Raw genomic sequence first — 10,627 nt, forward strand, 5'->3', positions numbered from 1 at the left:
ATCCTGTCATGCATGTGTGTGGCAGACTGCTTCTCTTTCTGTATTTATTAGTATTATGACCCTGGGCAAAGTCTCACTAAGGGCGATGGGAGAAACGAGACATGGACTCCTTGCTCAATGTGCTTAAAGGGATATGGCTGCACCTCATTGATGAGGCTCAAAGGAAGCCAAAACAATCATCTGGGGTTGCCATGTCCCTTATTCAGAGGAGAATTGCCTGGTATTTCAGGGCTGGACTGACCTTGTTAGGCTGGATCAGACTGATTTACATCAGGAAATTTTTTCTCTGTGAAAAGCACAATTTGGGCTAAAAGAAGCTACACTCAGGTGGTAACTGGGCCATAGAACAAACCACTGAGCTGTTGTTTGTTCCTGGCAGACTGCTTCTCTTTCTGTTTGTGTACTGTGATGTCATAATACACAGTGAGTGCCCAGTCATAGGCTCTTCATAATAGTTCTAGGTGTGGGAAGCATAATTGCAAATATATATTTTTTTCTATAAATTTTTCTTTTATTCAAAAGTTATTTGCGGTTAAGTTAAACTAAATGTCAGCAGCAGGTGTGAAAATAATTTTTTACTGATTTCTATCTCACATAACCTGTTATTTCTGTCCATACAGGATATGTTCATATGAAACCTTTACTTGTTACAAAGATTGAGCATAGAGAGGAGCCGTATGTGAGCAGTTTTCCAATTGCCAAAGGTGAGTAGTAAATTCCTACAGTGACAGTTTACTATAAAGTAACATTTCTTGTTTAGTAACTTGATCTGCTGTGGACAAAATATCTTGGCTCACCCTAATAGCACTCACCAACAAAGAGTTGTTTCCTTTTAAGGAGGATGGACAGAAATAAAGAACCTCTCCTGATACCTGATGGTATTCTTTTTGTTCCTCTCTCCTAATAAAATGGACAGTTAGGACTATTATGTGGTAATTTATTTATTAACTGGTACAAATATCTGAACACTTTATTTATGTGTTACTTGTAGTAACTAGAGTTGCCTGCTTTCTGTTATATGGAACCTGGATAGTATTTTTTTTATTTAATACCGCCATTCTTAGCCACATTTATCACGCAATATTTATTTTGCTTTTAGTCTATATGTCTGAGATTTTATTGGATAGATATATGAATAGTGTTAATTGTATATCTTACTCATTACAACTCTTAAAAATCCAAGTGCCTTAACTACTAAAGATGCTGATTCCATATGTTCTTTATGCACTAGAGGGACCTGGAGAGACTGGTGTTTCTGTAGTTCCATTAATAACTCTATTGATCACCATGTTCAACCTCCTCCTGATAAGTTATGTGGAGCCGGATTCATATGTTCTATCTGAATGTAAGAAGCTTAGTTACCTCCATTATTAATTGAGTTTGATCCTGGAAATAGGCATTTTTAAAGAACTTATTTCCTTTGCTCTATCTTTGTTTCTGCATTTTAACAATGCTGCATGCACCCTTATTCATGAGACTGATCATATTACATTGGCCACTGCTGATTAGTCATCATTTAGGAAAATACCTGGGTTTCCTGTTTTCTCTGGCACTGATGGAGATGTTTCACACCAAATGGTAAAAAGCTTAGCAACATTTGCAGATTCCTTATAAATTGGTCATTCATATAAAATCCTACATTTGATTTATGCTAATGTGGATCATCTCCCTATACTTGATGCCACCATTACATTATTTAAGAGGAAAATTATGTTTGATATGACCATTTCTAGTTCATTTCATAATACCATGGATAAGAAAATGAAGACCAATTTTGATCAGCTGACCTAGGAATATATTTTCTAGTCTGACTTGAGCATGGGTGTGACAGGAGTGTTGCAGTAGAGGTGTTTATGAGATTGCGGTGGGAGGGGTCTGATCTGAGGAATCATGTGACAAATCACCTACAGGGCCATTAGCTTTATCTTAGCTTTTATGTGGATGTAGGGCTGACAGATTGTCCAAATGGGTTTCAGTAAGCAGATGTTGTTTCACTGTTGTGAGATGTGCTTTAAAGGACCAATAAATACAGTAGAATTGCATAATTAACATGTACATAATAACAAGACAATAGAATAACACCTACTCTGAATTTCATAAAAGCAGTAGATTTTCTTCATAAACAGGGAGAGTCCACAGCTGCATTAATTACTTTTGGGAATTCAGAACCTTGCCACCAGGAGGAGGCAAAGACACCCCAGCCAAATGCTTAAATACCTCCCCCACTTCCCTCATCCCCCAGTCATTCTTTGCCTCTTGTTGGCAGAGAAGTGTCAGAAGATTTCGGTTTAGTCTCTTATGAAGTGTCATACTCTTTGGAATGGGACTGGAGTTTTAAGTAGTCCTGTCTGCCTCTCAGTGAGAGCATGGATGAAAGTTAGAGTCCAGAGATGCAGGAAGAGTCTTTCGCGGAACCATCCCGACTCATATTAACAGCTCCATTAGCAATCCGCATTGACGAGTTTTGCTGCCTGTTTTCTTCTCTCAAGTCGATGTCAGAAGCGATGCTAGTATCTGTCACACTTGAAGGGCTGTGTTCCTTGTTCACGGCGTAGATTCTGGTAAGATTGCTTCATTTTACTTTCAATATGGAAATGTAGTGTAATGAAGACAGGGTCTCAGTGGGACTCCTTTTACCTTTGGAATCAAGGGTTAATATCTCCTGAGGTGGGTCATTGAACAGGGGGGGACTTTAATCATGTTTGTTATGTTATTCTGTCTGCTAATGTGTAGTGATACCAGCCTTTTTTGCAGGCTGCGCAGTCTTTACGGGCTTGCACGCTTTTTCTTGGACTGCACGGTGCACCTTGTGACTGGGCATGGTCATGTTTTTGTTCTCCATTTCTGTATTCCTGACCGTATGGTGAAGAGTCTGTTTCAATAAAGTCTGGGTCATAGGAGGTGGTGAGTGCCTCAGCCATTGGGGGTATAAGGTGCTGTTTATTTTCTGTCCATATTTACAATCTCCAAGTTATGGAGGATTCTGATTTTTTTGGAGACAGAAGTCTCTGATATAGATTCTACTTCTTGGGAAGAATATGAATTGGCCCGGGTGATTCATGCCCATCAGTTGTGTTCCGAATGCCGCTTTAGCGTGCTCTATTCTCCGGAAACGGGAAACTTAGAGTCTGCTGAGCCATCCGCCCATGAGGATTCCACATCCCGCGAGGCACATGCCCTAGAACCTTCTTTTACTACTCAGGTGTCCCAAATGCCATTTATCCTTCTCCGGAAGGCAGCTTGTATCCTCCAGAGGTTACTGTATGGTTACGCATGGCCATATCTATGGCGCTGGCGCATTTACATCTTCCAGGGAGATATTGTCCGTGTTCTGTTAACAAGGGCTCGTCAGGCATGGGATCGTCTGGTCCAGATCAGCCCTCTGGGGAAGCGGTTTCCTCTGAGGCTTCAGGGGTGCAATCCTCAGGGCCAGGGTCATCAGTTGCCTCAGTGGATATAAGTCTTGCCTTTCGCTATAGACTGGCGCGCCTTTGTGTCTTGCTGAGGTATGTTTTGGCAGTGCTGGAGAATTCCAGTCCTATTAGGTTGGTGGATCCTCGGTCTTCCGTTCCAGACGGCAAGCAGGGTTAGACGAATAGGGATGAAGTCAATCTCCTTGTCGTCTCCTTTTTCTTTTCTGAGTATCTTCTTCCATTTTTGAGCTTTGGAAGAATTTGATCTCTGACTGGCTGGTCCTGTTAGTGTGTCCGTTCTTCTTGGGCGTTAACCTGCAGGTGTTGCCCTTATTTTATGTTGATCCGGTTATGATGTATTTAATTTAATTTTGAAAGCTCATGTCTGTTATAATTTTTTTCCTTTGGAAACATTTTCTTTTCTGGAATTTGATACTAGCGATTTTGTGGTCGCATTGGCAGCTTCTACGGAAGTTATGTGAAAAGTTAGGACATATTATGTCTATCGTTTGTCTGTTTCATTTGTCTATCCCTTCTAGGGTGGCGACTTCCTGTGGCCTTGGACAGTTTCTTGGGTGCCCCCTGTATCAGGCCCATTTATACCTGGCTGGTCCAGTTGGGATGCCGATTGGCTCACTCTTGTGTTGAGTTTTGTTTTTTTGTTTAGTTACAATTTATAGGTGGCGTTTTTGTTCCTAGAAGTCAGGCTGGTCCATATTTGTTCTTCTGGGGGCATCAGAGGGGATTGTGCTCAGTCCTCATTGGCCTTTGCATTCTTAGCTGGCGGGTTTTCCAAGGTTCGGATCCTGCTACGGCGTACTCTGTAGGCTACTGGGTCAGGTGCTAGAGTTTTTCTCCTTCCCAGTGGGTTGGAGGTTCAGAGGATTCCATGGAAAAAGTTTCTGGTGTCGTTTCCTTGTCTTCTCTTTTGAGGCTTCCTTTGGGATTGTCCTCTTGGACTCTGTTTCCTTGATGACGGTACCTCTTCCTTCGGGTCGAGGCTGATGGGCCTTTTGTTCCCTTCCTTGGGGTTGGCCTTCTGGTAATCTGTTTCAGGAAGTTAGGGCCTTTTGGCCTTTTTCTACTTCCGGGATCTCGTCTGCTACCATATTTTTAGAGGTTGCAGATTAGGTTGTCTCCTTTTTTTCCCTGTGTTTGCCCTTGCTTAGGCGTCTTGGGTTTTCATCCACCAGGGTTTAGGATGCTCGTTCATTCAATAATTCCTTGAGTGGTAGGGGTTTCCGGGAAGATGATTCTGAGAGGATCTTGGAGACTACTGTTGTCTTCTCAATCCAGATTTTCTAAGGGTTGAGCTCTGTTCCCTTGTACGTTTACCTTAGTCTTTGGACTTGGTGGGTGTTATTCCTAGAGCCTTTAGGGTCAACCAGAGTAGCTGGGTGGCTTTCATCATTGCCTCGCACCCTTTAAGTTGGGAGTTGTATCCCGCTGTGGGTGTCTTTTAAGCAATCTGTGTCTGGGACGCTTACGTGAGAGTTCAGTGTCCAAGGTGCCTTGGATATGACTGTGATTGCATCACCTGTGGTGCAAAGTCTGCTCTGGATGGGGTAACCCGGTGGTTCCTCAGGGGTTATTAGTTTGTTTAAAGCCAGCTCCGAGTTCCGGGGTGTCAGGGTTCCCTGTAGAGATGTATAAATTATTACCTAGAGAGCTGAGGGTCTGATAATTCTCCATCATCACCTTCAGAAACATCACCCAAATTTTGAGAACGGAAAATATTAGATACAGGTGGGGGTATCCGACAAAGCTAATAGTTTCAAAGAATGGAGAGACTCATACGATCATAGCCCCCCAGGAAGGGTTTGATTTGTTAAAGGAATGGGGTCTAGTCTCGGCTGAGTCCCGAACAACAACTGACTCTATGCATCCTAAGAATAGTTCTGAGGTTTCACGTTTGGCCCTACAGCTTCAACGGTCTAGTGCAGTGGAAGCTCCTCTAGCCACTAAAATTTGAGCTGTGGCTCCTGATTTCACCCCTAGGCCACAACAGCCCACTACATGACAATAAATATCTCCTGCTTCTTTGCTGGACTGAATATGATATGATAACACTTCTTCATATAATATACGTGTATTTATGTGGTTTGTTAATTATATTTATTCTATGACTAGATGCCTGTTTAGTGTAAGGAGTGGAGGGACTCGGGACTTCTCACAAGAGGTTGTAAATCTACCTAGAAGCATTTTGCCTCTACCCTTTAAATACTCTTTTCTCAATAGCTGAGACTCGCGGGTACCCTCAACTCCTTTAAATATTTTAGGTTGAATAATCTTTATCAGGCATTTAGTAAAATTTGTTCAGAATTGTTTATAGTAACAACTAGAATGTAAGAGTATTGATATAGAATAAATTAGACCTATTGCACTGAATGTAAAGTTATGTTATTTCGTTAGTTCACTTGAGAGACACCATTGTTGTCTTATAGTTCACACTCCCCCATAGATAGTCAGTCCACTCATACAAGTTGCTTTACTTGTATCGCCCCCCCCCCTCATTTACGCAAATTGTATTTGTGTTATACCCTTTTAAGGGGACTGGAGAAGTCAGTCTAATTCCTAGATAAACTTCTCCTTTTGGTGATCCAGTGGTTCACCATACTTTTTAATGTACTCACGTCTTAAGTAGTTAATACATAATTCGTCTGGTTCAAACTTAATGATATATATTGTATTTGTTATATTGCACAGTTTACTTTTGCGTTCATTTTGCTCCTTTTTCTAAGTGAAAACTATAGGTCTTTCGGGACTTGATCCCCTGTGGCTTTTCTGACCATTGATCCGATCATACAGATCTAAGACCACCGGGAGTCACATTCAGGTGCGCAGATCCAGGTGGGGTGAGTTGAATACCTAAACCCTCTTCCTTTCCTTTTCCTCTTCACATCTTCCTCTCTTCCTAAGCCCACAATGGCGACAACCCCCAATAACATCTGTTTCACAACATTAAATGTTAAGGGACTTAATTCACAGGAAAAAAGAAGTATGCTCACTAACACTATGAAGGCTCTAAAAATGCGAGTTATATTTTTACAAGAAACTCACTGGCTAGCATCATCCCAGAATCCATACAGAACCCCAGATTACCCTATAGTGATTCTAGCCTCCCATTCTGAGAAGTCTAAAGGTGTAGCCATTGCCATACACAAATCCTATACACTTTGAACACATCCATGTAGAGAAAGACAATCAGGGGAGGTTTCTCCTGCTCAAATGTAATCTAAATGGTATTTTATTCACATTGGTTAATATATATGCCCCGAACCAATCACAATCCAATTTCCTGAAGGGGATACTGTCTAAAGTTGAGAAACATAAAGTCGGAACTATAGTCCTGGGTGGAGATTTTAATATGGTGTGGGACCCCCTAGTTGACAAGAAAGTCCCAAGAGGGAAAAAAATTGACTCATACACCATAAATACTGCCAACTAATTTTGTCAGTACATAATCCAACACAATTTATATGACATTTGGAGGGCACATCATCACAACGACAGAGACTATACTTACTTTTCCAGACCCCATAATTCTTACTCAAGACTTGATCATTTTTTCACCGACTCGTGGTCACTAGACAGAGTTTTAACGTCACATATTAGGGTTTGCTCATGGTCATACCATGATATCCTTACGTTCACCCTCTCCACTGATTTAACCAAAATGTCTAGACCTAGTTGGAAATTCCCAAAACAAGCACTCCAAGATAAAGCTTTTAAGACCTCCCTCCAGAACTCTATAACAGTTCTTGAGAATAAACGAATCCCCAGATATGTCATCTCAAACAGTATGGGCTACTTTAAAAGCATACGTGAGAGGGATATGTATTAGGAGACAGGCAACACTTAGACGTCAAGCAGGAGCTCCCTTAGGCCTTCTTATGGCTGAATTACGATCTGTAGAACAAGAAAATAAAAACTCCATCCATGCCTCTAGCTGACAAAATTAAAAAACTTAGAGCACAACTGGCAGACAGAGAACTAGAGAGAGTGAAGGAATCCTACACTCGATTCAGGAAGTTAATGTACTGTCAGGGCAATAAGGCCTCAACACTTCTAGCTCATATATTGAGAGGTAGAACCACGGCAGCCAGGATACTGTCACTCAAACGGGGGACTATATTGGTCTCTTCGCCTAAGGAAATCGGAGAAACGTTTGCGGCCTATTATTCCGAACTATATCATCTCCAACCCTCAATGGCTGGAAGAGAGTCCTCTGTACAAAATATAGTTGACTTCCTACGAAACCTAAACCTGACAACTTTACCAGAGGGGGATATCTTTGGCTGAACTTAACTTAGCCATTAAACACACCCAAAATAATAAGGCTCCTGGTCCAGATGGATATCCGATGGCCTTTTACAATCTATTCAAGACAGAGTTAAATAAGATCCTCCTTAAGGTTTTCTCAGAGGCCCGAGAGTCAGGTTCGTTCCACAGGGAATTTTTGCAGGCAATAATTCTACCTATCCCTAAGCCAAACAAAGATCCTTCACAGTTTACCAGTTATAGACCGATCTCATTGATCAGTGGCGATGTAAAGTTGTATGCAAACTTTGGGCCAATCGCCTCAATAGCCTGCTCCCGAAGGTGGTACACTCTGATCAGGTCGGGTTTACTTTTGGCAGGGAGGGCCCAGATAACTCCCGAAAATACTTAACATTCTCACAGAGGCATCCCGGTTGAAGTTGCCCGTGCTGGCCCTGTCATTTTATGCAGAGAAAGCGTTTGACAGGGTCAGATGGGACTACTTGTGGTGCACGCTTGCTCAGTTTGGCATACCATACGAAGTGATTACTGCGATTCGAGCCCTGTACTCCTGTCCCTCTGCGGTGGTTAAAGGCCTGGGATTTGCTTCTCCGGAAATACATATCACTAATGGTACTAGACAGGGGTGTCCTCTATCGCCCCTTATTTTTACATTGGCCATTGAACCCTTAGCCCAAGCCATTAGGAATTCCCGCATGATACATGGTGTTCAGTTTGGCAGAGAAGTTGCGAAGATAGCACTGTTCGCGGACGACGTGACATTATTTCTAACAAACCCATTAAGCTCCCTGCCTGCTTTCTTTGACATTGTTTCCAAGTTTGGTGCCAATAGGTATTACAAGGTTGTTACGGTTGCCTCCAGGCTGGCTGGAAGTTGGACCGTAGAAAAGGATGCTCCTAGCGCTCACCAAAGGAGCAGCAGCACCGTAGTCAGCAATCCCTGTAGTGATATTAGCTGAAGCTGTCCCCTACAAACATGAGTCAAAGCTGCAAGTTAGAGGGACAGAAAATAGGTCTGATGTGCTGGAGCACACAGCCTCCTTTTTATTGAGGTTACATGCAAAACAGGACACTCTCAGGGGGAGGCATAAAATCCCCCATCACACATTTGATATTAGATAGAGAGACACTCCCTTTGACAGGCCACAACATTTACTTCAGCAGATAACATTACACACAATAAAACAATGCAGTCCACCTTATCAATACTAGTCTGATTAGACAATGGGAAAGTTGATCACTAAACCTAATTAGAGCTAATCCCAGCAGACTTGTATTTATTATAGGTTTCTTGAAGCTGAACAAAATTTAACTCTTAATGGCACACAATGAAACTGAACCAAGTGGGAGAAAGCCAGGGACAAGTCATTTCACAGGTCTGGGGACATAGTCTTAAAGGGGGCATTGTTCACCAGAGTCACAATATGTCCCCAGACGTTTCCCAAAGGGCCACACACACCCAACAAAAGTCAATATACTCTCAGGGGCACAATCTTCCAGGGGCCATAGTCATGAGGAAGGAGGCTGGCAAATAGGCTTCTCCAAAATCCAGGGAAGCAGGGCAACCTTCCATTTAAAGGGCCAGTCACAAATAGCAGTTTGTAACATATCTCCCCTTTTGGAGGGAGACTAACAAGGCACCTGACCTTCTGTCGGTCAGTGCCTAAGTTAGTCTCGCAACCCACCCACAAATAAACACTAGCAGCAAAGCAGCCCCCCCACAACAAGTAGCACTGGCCTGTAGGTTCCAGGTTATAGGATGAAAGTGTAGCATCCTCTGCCTTCCTGGCGCAGCTGTGCAAATAGCTGATGGTACTTGGGGGGCAGAGGCCAGCGGCACTCTGCCCTGGTGCCAGCGCTTCTGCTGGGGTGAGGGGTTTGCAGGCCAGTCCTGTAACAAGGGGGTCTGTAGGGCAGAGGCCAGCAGCGCTCTGTTCTGATGCCAGCTCTTCTGCTGGGGGAATTGGGGCATAGTCCTGCCCGGTGGCAAAGGGAACGTGGGGGTCAGTGGGGGTTAACATCTCCACTGTTAACCCTGGGCCCAAGTTAGGAGTTAGCTGGGGAGGGGGAGATTGGCTTACCTCCTCCTCCTGATACTCCGGTGGCCGTTGGGAAGGGAGGTCGATGCTCTCCGCTTCCTGTGGAACATGCTGCGGCTGGGGAGAGAGACCGGTTGTCTCCTCTCCCTGGAAGGCACACTCCGGCTGGGGAGGGAGGTCGATGCTCTCCCCTCCCTGTAGCTGGGTCTGTCGCTGGGGATCTGGGCCGCCTGCCCAGCATCCCTGTAGGGCCGGTAGAGAGACTGCGGTCCCATCTCCACCTGCCTGCTGGGGGTCCTCCCAGGACCAGTCTATGAGGCCTGCTGCCTCTGGTATCTCTGGCTGGGGAAGGGGACTGGTTGTCTCTTCCCTCTGCACGGTATACTGCCGCTGGGGAGGGAGGTCGCTGCTCTCCTCTCCCTGTAACTCTGGCTGCCGCTGGGAAGGGAGGTCGTTGCTCTCCGCTCCCTGTGACTCACTTTCTCGCTGGAGACCAGGTGTCCAGACCCTCAAACTCCACAGTTGGCGCTCAAAGGCTCGTGCCGCTTCGTTCTCAGTAGCCAATTCCCGGATGAGGCGACTGACTACCTCCTGCGCAGGGTCTGGACCATATCGGACTAGCCGCCTCTTTACCTCTGGAACGAAATCCGCGCCCTCATAGCGACGGATCAGGTTGAGGTGCTCTTCACAGGGTTCTGACCAGTATCTTGTCAGCTCCATGCTGCTGTAGGTAGGGACGCTGCGCAGTGGCTAGCGTTGCCCTCAATAACTTTCCTACGATACCAGTGCTGTTGTGGTGCTGCTCCTTGCGCTAGGACGCCAATCCCACCGCTGCCGCCAAATGTTACGGTTGCCTCCAGGCTGGCTGGAAGTTGGACCGTAGAAAAGGATGCT

Source organism: Bombina bombina, chromosome 4 (genome assembly GCF_027579735.1).
Source record: "Bombina bombina isolate aBomBom1 chromosome 4, aBomBom1.pri, whole genome shotgun sequence".
Lineage (NCBI taxonomy): Eukaryota > Metazoa > Chordata > Amphibia > Anura > Bombinatoridae > Bombina > Bombina bombina.